We start from the raw sequence: 18,438 nt of genomic DNA, 5'->3' as shown, positions 1-18,438 counted from the left end.
ACCCTAAACCCTCAACGGGTCAAAAAAAAGAAATCACAAAGAAAATTAGGAAATAATTAGAGATTAATGAAAATGAAAAAAACACATTAAAACTTGTGGGATGCAACAAAAACAGTACTAAGAGGGACATTTGTAGCTATGAATGCTTACATTAAAATCAAGAAGATCTCAAATTAACAATCTAACTTTACAACTGAAGGAACTGGAAAGAGAAGAGAAAAACAAGCCCAACGTTAGCAGAAGGAAGGAAATAATAGAAATTACAGCAGAGACAGGATACCTGGGTGGTTCAGTTGGTTGAATGTTGGACTTCTGATTTCAGCTCAGATCATGATCCCAGGGTCATGGGATCAAACCCCACATCAGGCTCCATGCTGAGCATGGAGCCAGCTTGATATTCTCTCTTTCCCTCTGCCCCTCTCCCCGACTCACACGCTCTCTCTCTCCCTCTAAAAAAAAAAAAAAAATACGGGATCCCTGGATGGGAGTGTCAGTCAGGTAAGTGTCCAACTCTTGATGTCAGCTCAGGTCATGATCTCACGGTTCATGAGATCAGCCTCACATTGGAATCTGCGCTGATGGTGCAGAGCCTGCTTGGAATTCTCCCTCTCTCTCTGCCCCTACCCAACACATGTTCTCTCTCTCTCTCTCTCTATCTCAAAATAAATAAAGAAACTTAAAACAAAAACTTTAATTAAAAAATACAATAAAATAGAGACCAGAAAATAATAGAGGAAATCAATGAAACCAAAAGTTAGTTGTTCAAAAAGATTAACAAAATTAACAAACCTTTAGCTAGAGTGACTATGAAAAAAAGAGAAGCCTCAAATTACTAAAATATAAAATACAAGTAGAGGCATTACTACTGATTTTATAGAAATAAAAAGGATTATAAAAGAACAATTGTACATCAACAAATGATACAGCATGCATGAAATGGACAAAGCACACAACCTCCCAAGATTGAACCATGAAAAAACACAAAATCTGAACAGACTTCTAACTTTTAAGAAGAAAGAATCAATAATCAAAATCTTCCTGACAAAGAAAAATCTTGGACCTAATGACTTCACAAATTAATTCTACCAAACATTTAAAGAAGAACTAAACCAATCCTTCTCAAACTCTTCCAAAAATTTTTGAAGAGAAAGGAACATTTCCCAACTCATTTTTATGAGGCCATCATACCAAAGCCAGATCAAAACACTACAGTTAAACAAAGTTATAGATCAATATCCCTGTGAACATTGATGCAAAAATCCTTTAAAAAAAATACTAACAGGGGCGCCTGGGTGGCTCAATCAGTTAAGCGGCCGACTTCGGCTCAGGTCACGATCTCGCGGTCCGTGAGTTCAAGCCCCGCGTCGCGCTCTGGGCTGATGGCTCAGAACCTGGAGCCTGTTTCAGATTCTGTGTCTCCCTCTCTCTCTTCCCCTCCCCTGTCCATGCTCTGTCTCTCTCTGTCTCAAAAATAAATAAACGTTAAAAAAAAATTAAAAAAAAAACTAACAAATAGAAATCAACAGCATCTCAAAAGGATTATATCACAGGCACCTGGTTGGCTCAGTCAGTTAAGTGTTGGATGCTTGGTTTTAGCTTAGGTCATGATCGTGAAGTTTTGTGAGTTCAATACCAGCACAGAGCCTGATTGGGATTCTCTCTCTCCCTCTCTCTCTCTGCCCCTCCCAACTCACGCTGCCTCTGTCTCTCTCAAAATAAAGAAATAAACTTAAAAAATAATAAGTTAAAAAAGGATTATATAGCATAACCAAATGGAACTTATTCCTGAAATGCAAGGATAGTTTAACATATGAAAATCAATCAGTGTAATACACCATATTAACAGAATTAGAGGGGGGGGAAACCTGATATGATCATCTCAGTGAATTCAGAAAAAAACACCGAGCAAAATTCAACATCCCTTCACAGAAAACACTCAACAAACTCGAAATAGAAAGAAAATACCTCAACATAATAAAGGTCATATATGAAAAACCCAGTTAGCATGATACTCAGTGGTGAGATACTGAAAACTTTCCCTCTAAGATTAAGAACAAGACAATGATGCTCACTTTTTCCACTTCTATTCAACACAGTATTAGAAGTTCTAGCCAGGGGGCGCCTGGGTGGCGCAGTCGGTTAAGCGTCCGACTTCAGCCAGGTCATGATCTCGCGGTCTGGGAGTTCGAGCCCCGCATCAGGCTCTGGGCTGATGGCTCAGAGCCTGGAGCCTGTTTCCGATTCTGTGTCTCCCTCTCTCTCTGCCCCTCCCCCGTTCATGCTCTGTCTCTCTCTGTCCCAAAAATAAATAAACGTTGAAAAAAAAAATTAAAAAAAAAAAAAGAAGTTCTAGCCAGAACAATTAAGCAAGTTAGGAAGGAAGAAATAAATTTTTCTTTATTCACAAATGATATGATCTTTCTTATATGTAGAAAAGCCTATTATACACACACACACACACACACACACACACACACACACACAAGCACACACACACAAACTGTTAGAAGTAACAAACTAGGGGCGCCTGGGTGGCTCAGTCGGTTAAGCATCCAACTTCAGCTCAGGTCATGATCTTGCTGTCCATGAGTTCAAGCCCCATGTCGGGCTCTGTGCTGACAGCTCACAGCCTGGAGCCTACTTCGGATCCTGTGTCCCCCTCTCTCTCTGCCCCTCCCCCACTTGTGCTCTGTCTCTCTCACTCTCAAAAATAAACATAAACAAATTTTTTAATAAAAAAAGAAGTAAAACTAATTCAGCAAAGTGGCAGAATAAAAAATCAACACTCAAAAATCAGTTGTACCTCCATACACCAACAATAAAAATCTGAAAAGGAAATGAAGAAAACAATTCTATTTACAATAGCATCAAAAAAAAAAAATACTTAGGAATTACCTTAACCAAGGAGGTGAAAGACTTGTATGCTAAAAACTACAAAACATTGTTGAAAGGAATTAAAGAAAACATAAAGAAATGGAAAGACATCTTCTGTTCATAGATTGGAAGACAATATCAACACTACCCAAAGCAATCTGTATAGTCAGTGCAATCCTTATCAAAATCCCAAAGATTTTTTTTTCAGGAATAGAAAAATGCATCCTAAAATTCACATGGAATCTCAATGGATCCCAAACAACTAAAACAATCTTGAAAAAGAAAAACAAATTTGGAAGACTCATACTTCCTGACCTAAAATTTACTACAAAGCGACAATAATCAAAACAGTGTGGTACTGGCATAAAGACAGACATATAGATCAATGTAATAAAATAAAAATCCCAGAAATAAACCCTTATGTATATCGTCAAGTGATTTTTTTACAAGAGTGCTGAGACGCTTCATGGGGGAAGACCATTCGATGGGGAAAGGACAATCTTTTCAACAAATGGTGCCAGGAAAACTAGATGTCCAAATGTAAAAGAATGAAGTTGTATCCTTATCTAACACCATATACAAAAATTAGCTCAAAATGGATAAAAGACTTTTTTCCCTCTCTTAATTTAAATTTTAGTCAGTTCATATACAGTGCAATATTGGTTTCAGGAGTAGAATTCAGTGATTCATCACTTACATACAACACCAAGTGCTCATCACAACAATTGCCCTATTTAGTACCCATCACCCACGTAGCCCATCCCCCACTCACCTCCTTCCAGCAACCCACAGTTTGTTCTCTATCATTAAGAGTCTCTTGTGGTTTCTTTCCCTCTCTTCTCTTTCCCCTCCCTTCCAATATGTTCACCTGTTTTTTTTTAATTCCACATATGAGTGAAATCACATGGTATTTGTCTTTCTCTGATTGACTTATTTCACTTAGCATAATACATTCTAGCCCCATCCATGTCATTGCAAATGGCAAGATTTCATTCTTCTTGATCGCTGAGTAACATTCCATTATGTATATATGCCACATCTTCTCAAAATGGATAAAAGATTTAAGTGTAGAGATAACACTATACAACTCTTAGAGAGAACATAGGGGGAAATCTTCATGACACTGAATTTGGCAATGATTTCTTGGATAAGACATCAAGAGCATAGGCAACAAAGGCAAAAATAGAAAATTGGGTTTTATCAAAATTAAAATTTTTTGCATCAATAGACACTAACAGGGTAAAAGGCAACCCACAGGAGAAAATATTTGCAAATCATGTATCTCTGATAAGATATTAATCCCAGAATATATAAAAAATTGCTAAAAGTCCATAACAAAAAGCCAAAATACCCAATTCAAAAATGGGAAAGTCACATGCATAGACAATACTCTAAAGAGGATATATACAAATGGCCAATAAGCACATGAAAAGATGCTCATCAGCATTAATCAGTAGGGAAATGCAAATCAAAACCACAGTGAAATACTACTTCATACTCATTAGGATGGCTACTATCAAAACCCAGAAAACAAGAGTTAGCATGGATGTGCAGAAACTGGAACCCTGTGCACTGATATTGGGAGTGCAAAATGGGGCAGCTGCTGTGGAAAACAGTAATGCAATTCCTTAAAAACTTAAACATAGAATTACCATTTGATTCAACACCGCTTCTGGATATACACACCAAAGAACTGGAAGCAGGAACCCAGAGATATTTATACACTAAGGTTTATGGCAGCATTGTTTGCAATAGCCAAAGGTGTAAACAATCAAAATGTTCATCAACAGATAAATACATCAACAAAATGTAGCATATTATATGTAATGTATGTAGTGTATATTCCTGCCTTAACGGGAAAGAAATTGATACATGCTACAACATGGATGAACCTTGAAGACATTATGCTAACTGAAATAAGCTAGACATAGGAAGACAGATACTGTATGATTTCAATTAAACAAGAAAACTCGAGTAGTCAATCTCAGAGTCAGAATCTAGAAAAGTGGTTACCCAGGGCTGAAGGATCAGGGAATGGATAGTTATTTAATGGGTATAAAACTTCAGTACAGGATGATGAAAAAATTCTGGAGATAGATGGTGGTAATGACTGCACATTAATGTGAATGTCATTAATGCCACTGCAATGCACAATTTAAGATGGTTAAAATGGTAATTGTTTTCAATGTTTATTTATTTTTGAGAGAGACAGAGCATGAGTCGGGGAGCGGGGGGCAGAGAGAGAGGGAGACACAGAATCCAATGCAGGCTCCAGGCTCCAAGCTGTCAGCACAGAGCCCAGTGCAGGGCTCAGATTCACAAACTGCAAGATCATGACCTGAGTCAAAGTCAGATACTTAACCAACTGAGCCACCCAGGCACCTCCTAAAATGGTAATTGTTATGTTATGTATATTTTACCACAAAAAAAAAAAAAGGAAAGAAAGAAAGAAAAAGAAAAAAAATCCCTTACCTCTCTGCAAACTTTTTAACTATAACAATACCCCATGACTATTTTCCTGGCCAATAAATATAAATCTAATTCAGCCTTTTTAGTAACTGCACACTATGTCATATAACGGACATGCTATACCATATTTAACTACTCCCACACTGACAAACATTTGCTATTATAAATAATATATATAATATAAATAATATATAATTCTGCAGTCCGAATCCTTAAGGTTCTTATGATGTATCAGTTCCATACAATGGAGTCTCCAAATTGCAATTACTGGGCAAAGTAAATAGTATATTGAGATCTTTAATCCATCTTCAATTTTTGTTTATTCATGGTCTAAAGCATGAGGAAAGATGGTCTGAGTTTGTTAGGTTATGAATTTGGTTGCATGTGACAAAAACCTCCGATAGCTGTGACTTATACCAGATACAGTTTTATGTATCTTTCACATAATCATCTAGAGATGGGCATTGCAGGACTGGTATGGAGACTACTGTGTGAGATAATCCAAGAATCCAGCCTCCTTTTATCCCTCACTCCACAGTTCATTTTCATGGTACAAGATGGCTGACTGCCATCTCCACGTTCCAGTCAGCAGGACAGGAGCAGGGAGAAGATGGGTGTGTCCCCTTCGTTTCAGGCGAATAGTTGCCTATACTACTTCTGCTTCCAACCTATTGTCCTGAACTTAGTCACATAATCCATCCTAGCTAAAAGGGAGGCTGGGAAAAATAGTACTCATTCTGGGTGGCCATTTGCCCACTTGGGATTATGATGACTAAGGGGACATTGGATAATGAGCAAGTCTATGATAAGATCTTCCAAAAGAATCGTCAATTATGTCAGCAATGTTTATAAAAATAAGCCATTTCCCATTGAATTAAAAACCATCCTTGTGCTTATCAAGACCCACATATAATTGGATCTGTTTCTAGACATTAAACTGTTTCATTGTTATCTTTAATGGTTTTATCATAATTGGTAGCTGTTCTTGTATTAACTTATGGTTGTTGATATATTAGTAATTTATCTTTTGTTACCTGTTTGATTTAAGCTATTTGATTTATGTTCTTTTTATAGACCAAGTTAAAGACAAACTTACTTTGTAAGAACTAGTTTGTCCTCGCACTTGGATATTATAATTTGAAACAGATACAATTTTCTTAGTTCCAATTTTTCAATGTTAAGAAGCATCTCCCCCACCAGTAACTACTACTGAGGAGTCACGCATCTGTTTCATCATCATGGCCTTAGAGGACACAATCACTAAAAAGAAAGCCTGACCATTGCAGGAATCTGGTGACAGGGAACGGTGTTCCCCAGGGTAACTAACAGGCATCCAGGACTCCACCCTCTCAGCCATTTCAAAAACAATGGATGTGCACAAGTGCCAGATGAGACCTAGTAGTTAAGTAAATTCCCAAGTTGATGGGAACCAAAAGAGGTGGTCCTCCAGCTCCAGGCACTGGCGCATTATCCATCTGAGGCGTGTGGCTCCCTTAGCCTTTTAAGTGATAGCAGTGCCTCTCTGCCATTATCTCTTCCACCAGGCCTCATTCACTCTGTTCTATAGAGGAAGGATTTGCTCAAGTTGATGCCTTATTCTCAAAAGTCTCTTTTGACTTCACAAAAAAGAAAGACTACTTGATCAAGAGAAGCTGCCCTTGGGATCCTATCCCCTGCCGCCCTGCTAGGGTGTATCCTCTGCCTTTCTTTAAAACCCACATGCAGCATCTTTTCCATGAAGACTTTCTTGGTTTCCAGGACTATCAACAATGGGATCAGCTGGAAGGCATCTTAGAGATCCAGAGGGGCGATTCTCAGCCCTGACTTCCTCTGGTCACCTAAGTAACTCTTAACCGGTCCCTCTGATGACCTCCTCCGGAGATCCTGATCAGTAGGTCTGAGATGGAGCCGTAGATCTTGCTAAGGGGGAAGTTTTCCACATCCACAGGGGATTATGAGCTAGGGTAGGAAACTAGGAGGCCAACCCCTTACCTTACAGATGGGGGCACCGAGATCACAGGCTACTGCAAGAAAGGCGTGCATTTCTTAGCAGGAAGGGAGCCCCTTCCAGCAAGGGCTTTGTCTCCTTCGCAGCTCTTTCTCTAGCACCTAGAACTGCGCGGGTGCAACAGGCGGCAGATCTGTCGGATGAATGAATGAACTCATGTGACCCCAAGCTTAAACCAGAGAACTGGACTCTCGTCCAGGATGGGACACCAGTGCCTGCCTTTGCTGGAGGGAGATCGGTGACTAGTTCGTCGGTGTGTTCACTGATTGCGTCGCTCGGTAAACAGTCTTCCTTGCGACAGCCTCTTCGCCACAGTCCTCGCCGCCTCCCAGGTTTCTGTAATTGCTTTGCATCATAGGAGGTCACGGTTAGTCGCAGTTCGCCCTGGGTGCCCAGGACCCCGCCCCTGTTGGAGCACACCTTAGGGCGTGTCTTGGGCCCCGGCGGGAGTGTCGGGGGGCGTGGAGGGAAGTTCGGGCTTAGAGCCGGGAAGCTCCGCACGTTCGGCACCGGCGGGGCGAGGCGGTCAGTCTGCGGTGGGGAGGGCAGGCAGTCGCGCTGCTGGGCCAGGCCGGGCCGGGCGCTCGCACCTGCTGGGTGGCGGCCGCAGTCGGCGCAGGACGGAGGCGCTCCGCGCAGGTGAGACGCCGCCACGGGCCGGGGGCTCGGACTCCGCGGACGCCGGGCCAGGGGAGGGGGCCTCCGATGGGGAGGGGGCTCGGACAGGGCAGGGGGGCGCTCGGAACGGGAGGGGATTCGGCGGGGAGAGCGGGCTCCGGCAGGGCAGGGGGAGGGGCTGGACTGCTCGGAAGCGGTGCGCACCTGGGTCGGGTCGCCGGCGGCCCTAGGATGAAAACTGCTGCGTCCCCAGCCAGTGAGGTCGACCGTGTGGCCAGGCGAGCGGAGCTTCGGAGGGCGAAGCTCCTGCCCTCCATTCCACCAGCGCCCCTCTCCCCCCCACCCCACCCCCGAGGACCCGAGGATCCGGGGACACCCGGCCCATGACCGCTCCTCTCCAGCTCCACACCGCCGTGGGCACTTACCTCCTACTGTCTGTCCTTTTAGCGCCACTCCACAAACACCGCCAGCCAGATACTTCCTTAAACCAGGAAGCCTAGAATTTAATAAGAGGCGATTGACTGATAAAGTTTCCTGGGTCCTGATTTAGCTCCCACTAATACTTCAGTGGGTAGAAACGGATGTCAGGCGCAAAGAGGTAAGATTAGCAGGGGTTGGGGAGGTTTACACTGGACCTAAAAATAGTTTTAGGGGACCCTGCCTGGGTGCAGAAGGATAACCTCTAGAAACGTAATCTAGCCCTAGATATAAGAAAGATTTGCATTTCAGCCTTTCAAAGTTTTAGCCAGCTACCTCTTCTAAGAGTCACAGAAGTGACCATTTCCTTCACGTCTTCTGCCATTTCCCTCAGTGAGTGCCATGTTCCTCCCCATCCCTGACCATTTGCCTCATTGCCCTACTCACCGCCCTGTTTGGCTCATAAAGTGGCATAAGAATTTTATCTGTGTCTTTACACTCACTTTAATAGGTAGTACGGCTTATCATTCCTAAGAAACATGTACTCTTTGGCCAGATGTGCAACCTGTTCAATACAATCCGGGGTTTGTCCATGTTAAATCACGTAGGGGAGACTCCTCATACACTCTGAGAGTCCAACATAGTTCTTCATGGACTGAGAGTTCATGGGCTCAATAAGGATGTAGTTACCCTCTGTTCCTAGAGTTTCTGAGAAAGCCATGCAATTGATACGAAAGCTTTATTGAATATGGTTCTCTGATTTTCCAAGGGAGAGTGCCTGACATAAGCAGAAGGGAGGCATTATTTCTGGCTGTGCACTAATGGTTCTGGTATTAGGAAAGACAAGCATTCACTTTCCTTTTAAAGGACTTGATATCTTCTCACTTGTTCCATGGGAGGCACAGTATCACCACGTACTTATTTCATGTATTCTGTGGGTTCTGGAATTGGTTGTGATGGCCCAAGTGAGACTATCAAAGCTCGCGTTGACACCAGTGATTCTGTTTGGAATGTTCCCCGGTATGTCCTTGGTGTGTCTCTTGCCTAATCTCAGCAAATGGAACTTTGAGATAGGATTTGGCAAGGGCTGGGGGAGAAAAGGAGTAAAGAGAAAGAAAGACTTCTCTCTTGTCTCCTTACCACCTTCAAGTTAACATCGGCTGCCATGTTTAAACGGTCAAACTACAGAAATTGCTTATGTTGGTTACAATTAAAGGATTATCTCCTTCCCTCAAATGCATTTGTTTGTTGAAAGTGGGTAAGGGCAGTTTTACCACATGTAGAGCCTATTCCATAGCCAAATTTCCTGTTATTGCAAAACTTTTTATAATTGTCGGTAAGAGAATAGAAGTCACCACTCTGTCATCAACTAATGGGCATGTATGAGACAGATTTCAAATCTGTATTTGTTTCTATGGACAGGTCATGAAACAAAAACTAAATCATGTACAATACTATGCAATATCCAATAGGAACAATTAGAGGCTACAAGTAAGTACTAGAATCCCCACACGTCATTTGGACTCAGCTTCCCTTTCAATTAAACAGTCTTCTCCCCCAAACCTTTACTGGGGGCTAGAAATAAACAGAGATTATTTGAATTTGAGCTGTTTTTGTTTCTCTTGTCTGTTCTCTGTGTGAAAATAAAATGGGTCACAAGGTGCACTACTGAAGGGACAAAGAAACTCAAAAGATCTTTTTTTTTTTTTTTAGTTTATTTATTTATTTTGAGGGAGAGAGCAGGAGCAGGGGAGGGGCAGAGAGAGAGGAAGAGAAAGAGAATTCCAGGCACGCTCCTCGCTGTCAAGAGTCAGACGCTCAACCAACTGAGCCACCCAGGCTCCCTGAAACTCAAAAGATCTATCAGCCTTCTGTGATGAAGAATTTAAGCTGAAGATACCAAAGTACACTCATGTATTTCCCTGTGGAATTTAGATATCATAAACCATTATTGATACCACGGCAGCTTTAGAGTACAAGGCGATTTCCATAAGCAGCACTGTGAGGAAATAGTAATAGCTTATTTCATAATTGAGGAAACTGAAACAGAAATACTGAGTATCTGGCCTGAGGTTATCCAGCTGTTAAGTGGCAAAGCCAACCTTAAGCCAGAACTTCTTCCGTAATACCTCAGCTCCCTACAGGGGAGCTCTTTTGTTTGCGTGTGTAATTTGGGGGTGAGGAGTTGTCTGTGATTTGTTTTTCCTGAACATTTACTTACCATACTCTCTGAGTATGAACTCTTAGAATCTAAATTTAGGAACATTCTTGTTTGGTATCTTTCATGCCCATCTTTGTTCATCGTAACTGCAAAAACATTTTAGAGCTGCGGATAGCCTGAAATATTTATCATGCCCAATCTTTTTGTTTCTTCCGAGAACAAAAGGGGATTCAGGAAAAATTAAGCAAGTACCCAAACCTACTTGGCTGAAGAACTGCAGCTAAAACCTAGGCTTCCCAGTGTTCAGACTACTGCTGTTTCCAGCATGTGGTCCCTCGAGGATTTCCTAGATACATAAGTCAAGTGGTTCAGTTTTGGGTCTGTGACAGCAAACTATAGCCTCCCTGAATCCTGGACTCAAATATCCGTAGATTCTCCTACTCTAACTGGATTCCACAGTCCGTGAGAGAAAAAGCCTTTTGGTCTGGCCCATTGTGTTTTTCTGAGCACAGTGCCCGTAGTGGGCACTCAATAAAATGCGTTCAATACTTACCAAACAAACGTTTGAACAAGGATGAGATGTCATTAGGACTTCATTCAGCTACAAGTAACGGAAAACCCTACTACAATAACTTAGTAAGTGAGGAGTTTGTTTTTCTCAAATAGCTGGATGCCTGGGGGTGAGAAGCTGAGGATTGGGCCAGATTCCTCTGTCTTCCTGCACCACCATCTTTAGCATGCACCTTTTGTCCTCACTGAGAGACAGGCACCTCTTCGTATCAGAGAGGGCTTACCAGAAAGAAGGGCAGAAGGAAGGGCAGAAGGCATGTACCAGCTGAATCTGTCCTTGTTTTTATAATAATATCACTCTTGAAAGTTCCACCCAATAGACTGTTTATACCTCATTCATATAAGAACTCTGTCACATAACCACTCCTAATTATAGGAAAACCTGAGCAAATCTAGTGTTTTAGTCAGCCATGTTGCCAATATAACAAAATAGGGAGTCTGTTAAGAAGGGGAAAATAGATATAGGGTAAGCAACTAGCAGCATCTGTCATAATATGTTTTATGAGTCATTGACTCTTTGTTTCTATATGGGTTGTTGTTGTTTTATTTTTATTTTTTAATTTTTATTTTATTTTTATTTTATTTTTACCTGTTGTTGTTTTTTGGTTTATTAAAAAAGCAATAGATAATGCAGTGGATGTAGGGGAACTTTTTAAAATTATAGATTCCGAGGTCCACCCCCAAGAAATGCTGATTATTTAGGTCTGGAATGAGTCTATAAATCTGAATGATAAGCTGGCACTCCAGATAATTTGAACACAGGTGGTCACAGGATCATAATTTGAAAAACATTGAATTGGGGCTAGTTTATCAGAGGCACCTTCATTTTATTTCCAAAGGCTTTCTGTCTCATCCCTCTTGAGGCTGTTTCTAAATTTTGGTCAACACAAATAAATGGAGAGTCTTAAAAGTCACAAGTTTTACAAGGCTTTTACTGAGTCTACACAGCTACCTCCCTAGAGGCAATGACTTTCAGTCTCTCATGTATGTTTTTCTCATACTTACCACCATATTCCCAAGTAACATGCTAATACTGGCTATTTCTCATTCTTTTCCCAGTTCTGGATAGTATCTATTGACGTCCTACCAGGGAGGATAAGGATGTAGCTCTCTTATACCCTCATTATTCTTTTTCATATTTGTTTCCCTTTCTTGCAAGGTCCTAATATAGTTATAGCCTATTTTTTTTGATATAGCAATGTTTAGTGTTTACATTATTATGACTTTTTCCAGCTATGTGATACACCATGATTTCTACACTTCCTTTCTTGTACAACCTTTCTCTATACCTGGAGTTAGTAATTGCTACCTCTTCTTCAGTTGCTTAGGTTTTTTGAGTACTCATTACAATTCTGACTCAAACTTTGACAGGATGGTAAAATTCCTCTCAGTAGAGAGTTAAGCATCAAGTAAGTAGTCAGTCTGTTATGCTTTTCTTGGAATCATCCCTGCCCAGCCCCCTATTCTCTGAGACTGGTTATTCTGAGCTCCTTGTTGCACTGGGAGCTTCCTTTGCTACCACCTTGTCAATTGTACCGGATTCCTGTTTCTTGGATTCTGTGCCCTCTCACTCCTTGGTCTTGCTGGAGCATGGCTTCCTGAGAAAAGCCACGTGGAGACAGAGGCAAATTTATCCAGGAGCTGCTGAAGTTCACATTTGCAGGCCTCTGTGAGGGCTGCAAACTGTTGAAAGTTGACAAGTGGAGAGGAAAAGCCAGGTCGCCATCATGAAGCATTTGGGGCACATTTTCTAAAAAGATTTTAGAAGAAAGAGCCATGAATCTCCAAGGTTCCCATTTGTTGTGATTTCTCTTCTCAATCTAAATAAATATTCACGTTCACACCCAATTTTGTGTTGGTAATTTTATTATTTTTTTCTTAAAGAGGGCTCCCCAAATTATAGAAGATTCAGGCCCCCCAGGACCTGGCTTTTTGAGTCTTTGTACATTTATGATGTAATTTTTCTTCCATCATATTTGATTGATGGTTTGGCTGGATATAGGTTATCAGTTGGAATTAATTTCCCCTCAGAATGTTGAAGGCATTCCTCCATTTTCTTCTCCCTTCTTATCGCTCAGTTGAGAAGCTGATGCCATTATGATTTCTGATCCCATGCATTTTTTTTTTTTTTCTGTCTGGAAGTTTGTAGGGTTTTCTTTTATTTAGTCCTCATGTTCTGATATTTCACAATGTTGTTAGTTCATACTGGTTTGGGTTTTTTTCTCCCCAGTCATTGTTTTGGATACTTTAAAGGACTCTTTAATCTAAAAATCATATTCTTCAGTTTTCTTCTGTCGCATAATTTCCTCTGCTCTTTCTGCAACTTACATTAAATTACTTAGATGCTGGATCTCTTGAATCTTCCCTCTTGGTTTCTTATCTTTTCTATTTAAAAAAAAAACTCTAATCTTTTAGTTCTAATAAATATTCCCACCCTTATATTAAATTTTTACATTTCTATCATCATATTTCTAATTCCCAAGGACTTTTATTTGGGTGGGGTGAGGCAGCTTTCAAGAAATTTTTATAGCATCCTGCTCCTATTTTATGGATGCAGTATCTTTTCCTATTTCCCTGAGAATATTAGCTCTGGTTTTTTTCTAATTTTGAGAGTATCCTGAATGGTGTCTGTATATTTTCAAAGGCCCCTTTTTTTTTCTGTTGTTTCCGTTCTACCTTTTATGGCAGAAGCCTTATTCAACTGTCCATGTTTAAGAATGGTGTACCAAAAATGCCAAAATGTATAGTCTGTGAGTGTGGCTTGCAGATTGTGAGCTTCATTGTAGGGCGATTATCCAGAGCAGGCTTTTTTGATGGCTCATCATTGTGTCTCTAGCAGCTTTCTAGTCTAATCAGTTTCTCATCAGGAAGACCCTATCTCTAGCCATTTATTCCTGTTTGAGAAAAGACCATTAGTAAGTTTGATTTATTTATTATGTAATCCATTTAATAGGAAAGGTTCTTGTTTTGAGTGGGTAAGTGGTAGTTTAGGATTCAAACATTTAGAATTTAGTTCTTGACTCTGCCCCCCCGTTTGAAGTGGCTGCCTCTGTGTACCCCTGTGTTCCTCTGTGTGTCTTTTGTCAGCAGCAGGGAGACAATCAGCAGTCTTCCACGTAGAGTGAGTTCTTTTCTATTAAAAAGCAAGATGCTCTGGGGCACCTGACTGGCTCGGTTGGTAAAGCATGTGACTCTTGATCTTGAGGTTGTGAGTTCAAGCCCCACACTGGGCATAGAGCTTACTTAAAAAATAAATAAGTAAAAATAAAAAGGCCTGAGATTTTAGTGTAATAAAAGTCTTGTAAGCACAAGTACAACAAATTGTTTTGGAATAACCATTTGCGAAACATTTATTACCCACCGGTGGAGAAATACTTAATCCAGAAAAGGTTAGGGCCTTTGAAGAAGCTCCATATCATGCCAATATTTATCTTAATCTTAATAATGACACTTAGAAGAATATTTAATTAAGATGGAAAATTATAGTTAGCTTCTTATTTCTCTTTAAGAGGTTATATTGAGAAAATATTTTCCTAATACCTCCAAAGAATGTCTTAGTTACAGAATTTGGGAGAGAATTTCTGCCCTTGAAGGTCACTCTGCAAATCCATACTATTTTCTTTCTTTGCTTAGCCTGACATGTGATACCCAAAACTTGGGGCAGGGTCAGCACTTTTTCTTTCCTGGGAAAGTTTTAGATCACAAAAAGGCACCAGATAATATGTGTCACAGGAATGATTCCTGACTTAGCTTTCAAAGACATCTTCATCAGAAAGCCTAGGCATTAGATACCAGATTTTGTACTGTTGGCTCTTCCTTCTCAGGCACCTTTAAAGAAGACAGCAAAGCCCTTGAAGACTGGGGCCCAGCCCTGTTATCTCTGTTTCGCCATCACTTAAAACCATGCCTGATACATAAGAGGCCCTAGATAAATTGACTCCATTACCCATTTTAAATTAACCCTTCCTACTTGTCCCCTTGATGTTTCCTCTGTTTCCTTTGCATCTTTTTATGCCATTTTTTTTCTGGAAGATGATACCTCCTTCTCAAATTTGATGTGTGGAACAGCTGTTGGAAAAAAGACTGGGAAGATCTTCTACCAGGACTTCAGGTAGAATTTCCAGGAGTGACAACTCCCTGTATCATCTTACTGAAGATGTAATAATGTCTTGGGTTATCACCAAACACCCTACATCTGGCACCATTTTTAATCACAGTTCTATTTGGATGTTTTTTTCTCTCTTGTTCCATGCCACTCTTGTACTGTCCTTTGCTTCCTTCCACTCTTTTTGATCTGGCCCCCACTTTGACCCAGACTTTCTCTTTGTTCCGTTCTAACATTTTTTTTCTGTCTCTTCTCCCCTACCATCATTTGTCTTCTGGTATATTTTGCACAAAGCACACTGATGTACTAATTTCAGAAGACCTATCCTGCCTATCAGGTGGACACCTGTTTAAACTAACCTAGACCCAGGATGAAAAATCTCTCTCTTCTGTTTTTGAGATAATTTCTAGGCTTTTTTCTCACTGGGATTGTTTATTTTTATAGAGAACAAGAACTGAACTACAAGATCAAATGATCTTGTAGATTAGTGTTTCTCAAATGCTACCACTCACCATAGAACTTGTATTCTCATGGCATGGAGGCTTGGCTGAAAACAGCATGGCATAAGCTATAGTCTCCCTTAATGCTAAAAAAATTTATGCTACCTTCAAATACATCTTTTTAGTTGTTGTTGTTGTTGCTGCTGCTGCTGCTGCTGCTGCTGCCGGTGGTGGTTTTTGGAAAGAGAGCATGAGCAGGGGAGGGACAGAGAGAGAGAGAGGGAGAGAGAGAATCCCAAGCAGGCTCCATGCTATCAGCACAGAGCCCCATGTGGGGTTTGATCTCACAACCTTGAGATTATGCTCTTGAGCTGAAATCAAGAGCTGGATGCTTAACAGACTGAGCCACTCAGGTGCCCCACATCTCTGTTTTAACATGAAAATAATTTTCCCCAAAATCTTAAGGTGAAATTGATAATTCTATGATGGTAACCATGTTGGTCATGTGATTTCAGATATTTTGACTGTTGGGGCTTACCTGTACACCAGTCTGAGAGGCATGATCTCTTAAGGACTAGAAGATCTCTCAAGGACTCATCTCGCTCTAAAAATTATATGAAAAAGTAATGATAGCAGCACCCTTAGAAATGACTGGATTCAGGAGCTAGTGTCCTCATGATTCAGGATTATGGCTAGGTTGATTTAGTTCAGTTCAGATCAAGACCTGTTATATGGCAAGCTTTATGGGAACTTTATGGGAAAGTTTATGGGAACTTTAACACGAAGTAGATAAGATCTCTGCTCTTGAGGAGCCTATGGTCTAGTGAGTAAGACATGTAAATGTGTAATTTTAATATAACAGGTTAAGTGATAAAAATCAAGATATGCGTAATGTACTATGCTAGAACAGAGGTGGGGCCATAGCCTAGCCTGGAAGTTCACAGAAGGCTTTCTAGAGGAGATATGGCACACCTATTGAAAACTGAGAAAAGGGAAGTCACGCGAAGAAAAAATGGAAAAGACACACAAGGTGGAGGGAATAGCATGAGCACTGTAAGGTTTGTGGTGGGGACAGATGGGAGATGAGGCTTGAGAGACAGGCCAAGAGCCACATTCTGGGTATATGCAATGCAAAGGGGCATGGACTACATCCGGGTGGTGGTTAGTCAGTGAAATATTTTAGATTCTATAGTGGCGTAGTCAGATTTACATTTTAGGCAGATGACTCTGGTAGCAGAGTGGAAAAAGGATTTATGGATGGCAGGATTAGAGGCACTGCAGTGGTCCAGGCAAAAGACAATGAGAGCCTAAATGAGATAACTATCGTAGGACTAGAAAGGAAAAAGAACATCAGAAAATTTGGGTAGCCAAAATAAGCAGAATATTTTAGTCTCTTGGGGAATTGAAACACTGCAGGGCAGAGAGAGGGATAAAAGGGAGTCTCAGATGAGTCCTAGGAATCTGGCTTTAGAAGTAACTGGATGTTAAGCCATTACCAATCTGGTGGGGAAAGAAGATGATGAATTCAGTTTGGGACATGTTGACTTTGAGGTGTCTAAGAAGAATCTACATGTTTTTGTGTGTCTGTTGGTTTAGCAAGTTGTTAGATATATGAGTTTGAAACTAAGGGCAAAGGTCAAGGCTAGAGAAAAGAGTCATCAGCGTGCAGGTGGTAATGGAACTATGAGTATGTATGAGTTCTTGCCAGAAGAAGCTATATAGAACATGGACCAAAGTCTGCTCATGTTTAAGAGACAGGAAAAAGAAGAGGACCATTTAAGGGAGAAAAAGAAGATTATAGCGGATGAAGGGAGCCAGGAGAGAATAGTATCTTGAAAGCCAAGAGCAGTAGATAATTCCAAAAATGAGTGACTAAGGGATGGTGTCAGCTACAGAGTAGTGCAGGAACAGAAGAGAGGTCTACTCAGATAATATTATAAAGATTTCCACTGATGAAGCAATATGAAGAGATTTGGTGACACCTGTGAATGTAATTTTAGTGTCATGGTGGTGAAGGAGCAGAACTAAATGGAGACAGCAATTGTATTTCCAGGTTTTTTCATGAAATTTAACTGATTTTGACAATGTTTGATTGCAATACACAAACCATCAAAATCCCTTTCTATCCAAAGACAATTTCATTTAAGTGGTAATTTAATTCAATAATTAATGACTTTCCAAATAATTTTAATATTAGAAACTGTAATTGTCTATAAATAAACCTATTATCAAAGGCATTTTGGCTCTGGACTAGGTGAGATGGTGAGAAAAAGATCCACCTATTTTGAGAACATATGTATAAAGTTTAAAAATTTGCAAAACTATATGTTGTTTGAAGATCATGTATGTACTAAATGTATGTAGTATAGAACAAGACAAAAGTGAGTGATTGCTAAACACACAATTAAAAATGATGCTACTTCTCAAGAGGGAAGTCAGGGAAGCTATCAAGGATGTGTCAATAGGAAGCTCCAAAGATGTTAGTAATGTTCTGTTTCTTAAGCTGAGTCATGCCACACAGTTGTTATTCTTTACAACTTTTATATACATTAGCTATATTACTTTTATGTTTGGAATAGTAAATAGGAAGAGAGATACACAATGGTTCTTCAGGGACCCAGGTCCAAACAGAATTTTTTGTTTCTTTTTCCTTTTTCTCTTATTATTTTGTGTGAAAAATTCTTGGGCCTGATTATAGTTGACAGAAAGAAGGCAACAAAGGGTGAGAGAAGTTCATGAGTGCTAGAACTCAGAGGACACAGGTGAGGATCCAATC

At 40.4% G+C, this 18,438-nt stretch overlaps 1 protein-coding gene and 1 long non-coding RNA gene across 3 annotated transcripts in view; one reads left to right on the top strand and one right to left on the bottom strand.

Moving 5' to 3' along the window:
* The window catches only part of LOC128311897 (uncharacterized), a 70,655-nt gene extending 61,087 nt beyond the window's left edge, over nucleotides 1-9,568 (bottom strand). The window contains exons 1-2 of one of the 2 annotated variants that reach the window (XR_008290560.1): nucleotides 8,395-9,568; nucleotides 7,336-7,484 (exon numbers count right to left, since the gene is read on the bottom strand). This is a non-coding gene — a long non-coding RNA (uncharacterized LOC128311897). Of the gene's footprint in view, nucleotides 1-7,335; nucleotides 7,950-8,394 lie in introns of those variants that run through there. The other variant, XR_008290559.1, reaches the window with a different exon arrangement.
* TMEM45B (transmembrane protein 45B) overlaps nucleotides 7,827-18,438 on the top strand; it is a 38,811-nt gene continuing 28,199 nt past the window's right edge. Inside the window, exon 1 of the mRNA XM_027036918.2 lies at nucleotides 7,827-7,990. The gene's annotated coding sequence lies outside the window, so the exon portion shown is untranslated. The remainder of the gene's footprint in view (nucleotides 7,991-18,438) is intronic.

This window comes from Acinonyx jubatus, chromosome D1 (assembly GCF_027475565.1).
Source record: "Acinonyx jubatus isolate Ajub_Pintada_27869175 chromosome D1, VMU_Ajub_asm_v1.0, whole genome shotgun sequence".
NCBI classification, from domain to species: domain Eukaryota; kingdom Metazoa; phylum Chordata; class Mammalia; order Carnivora; family Felidae; genus Acinonyx; species Acinonyx jubatus.
Note: the sequence above shows the minus strand (reverse complement) of the source record. Positions and strands in the feature narration are given on the sequence as shown.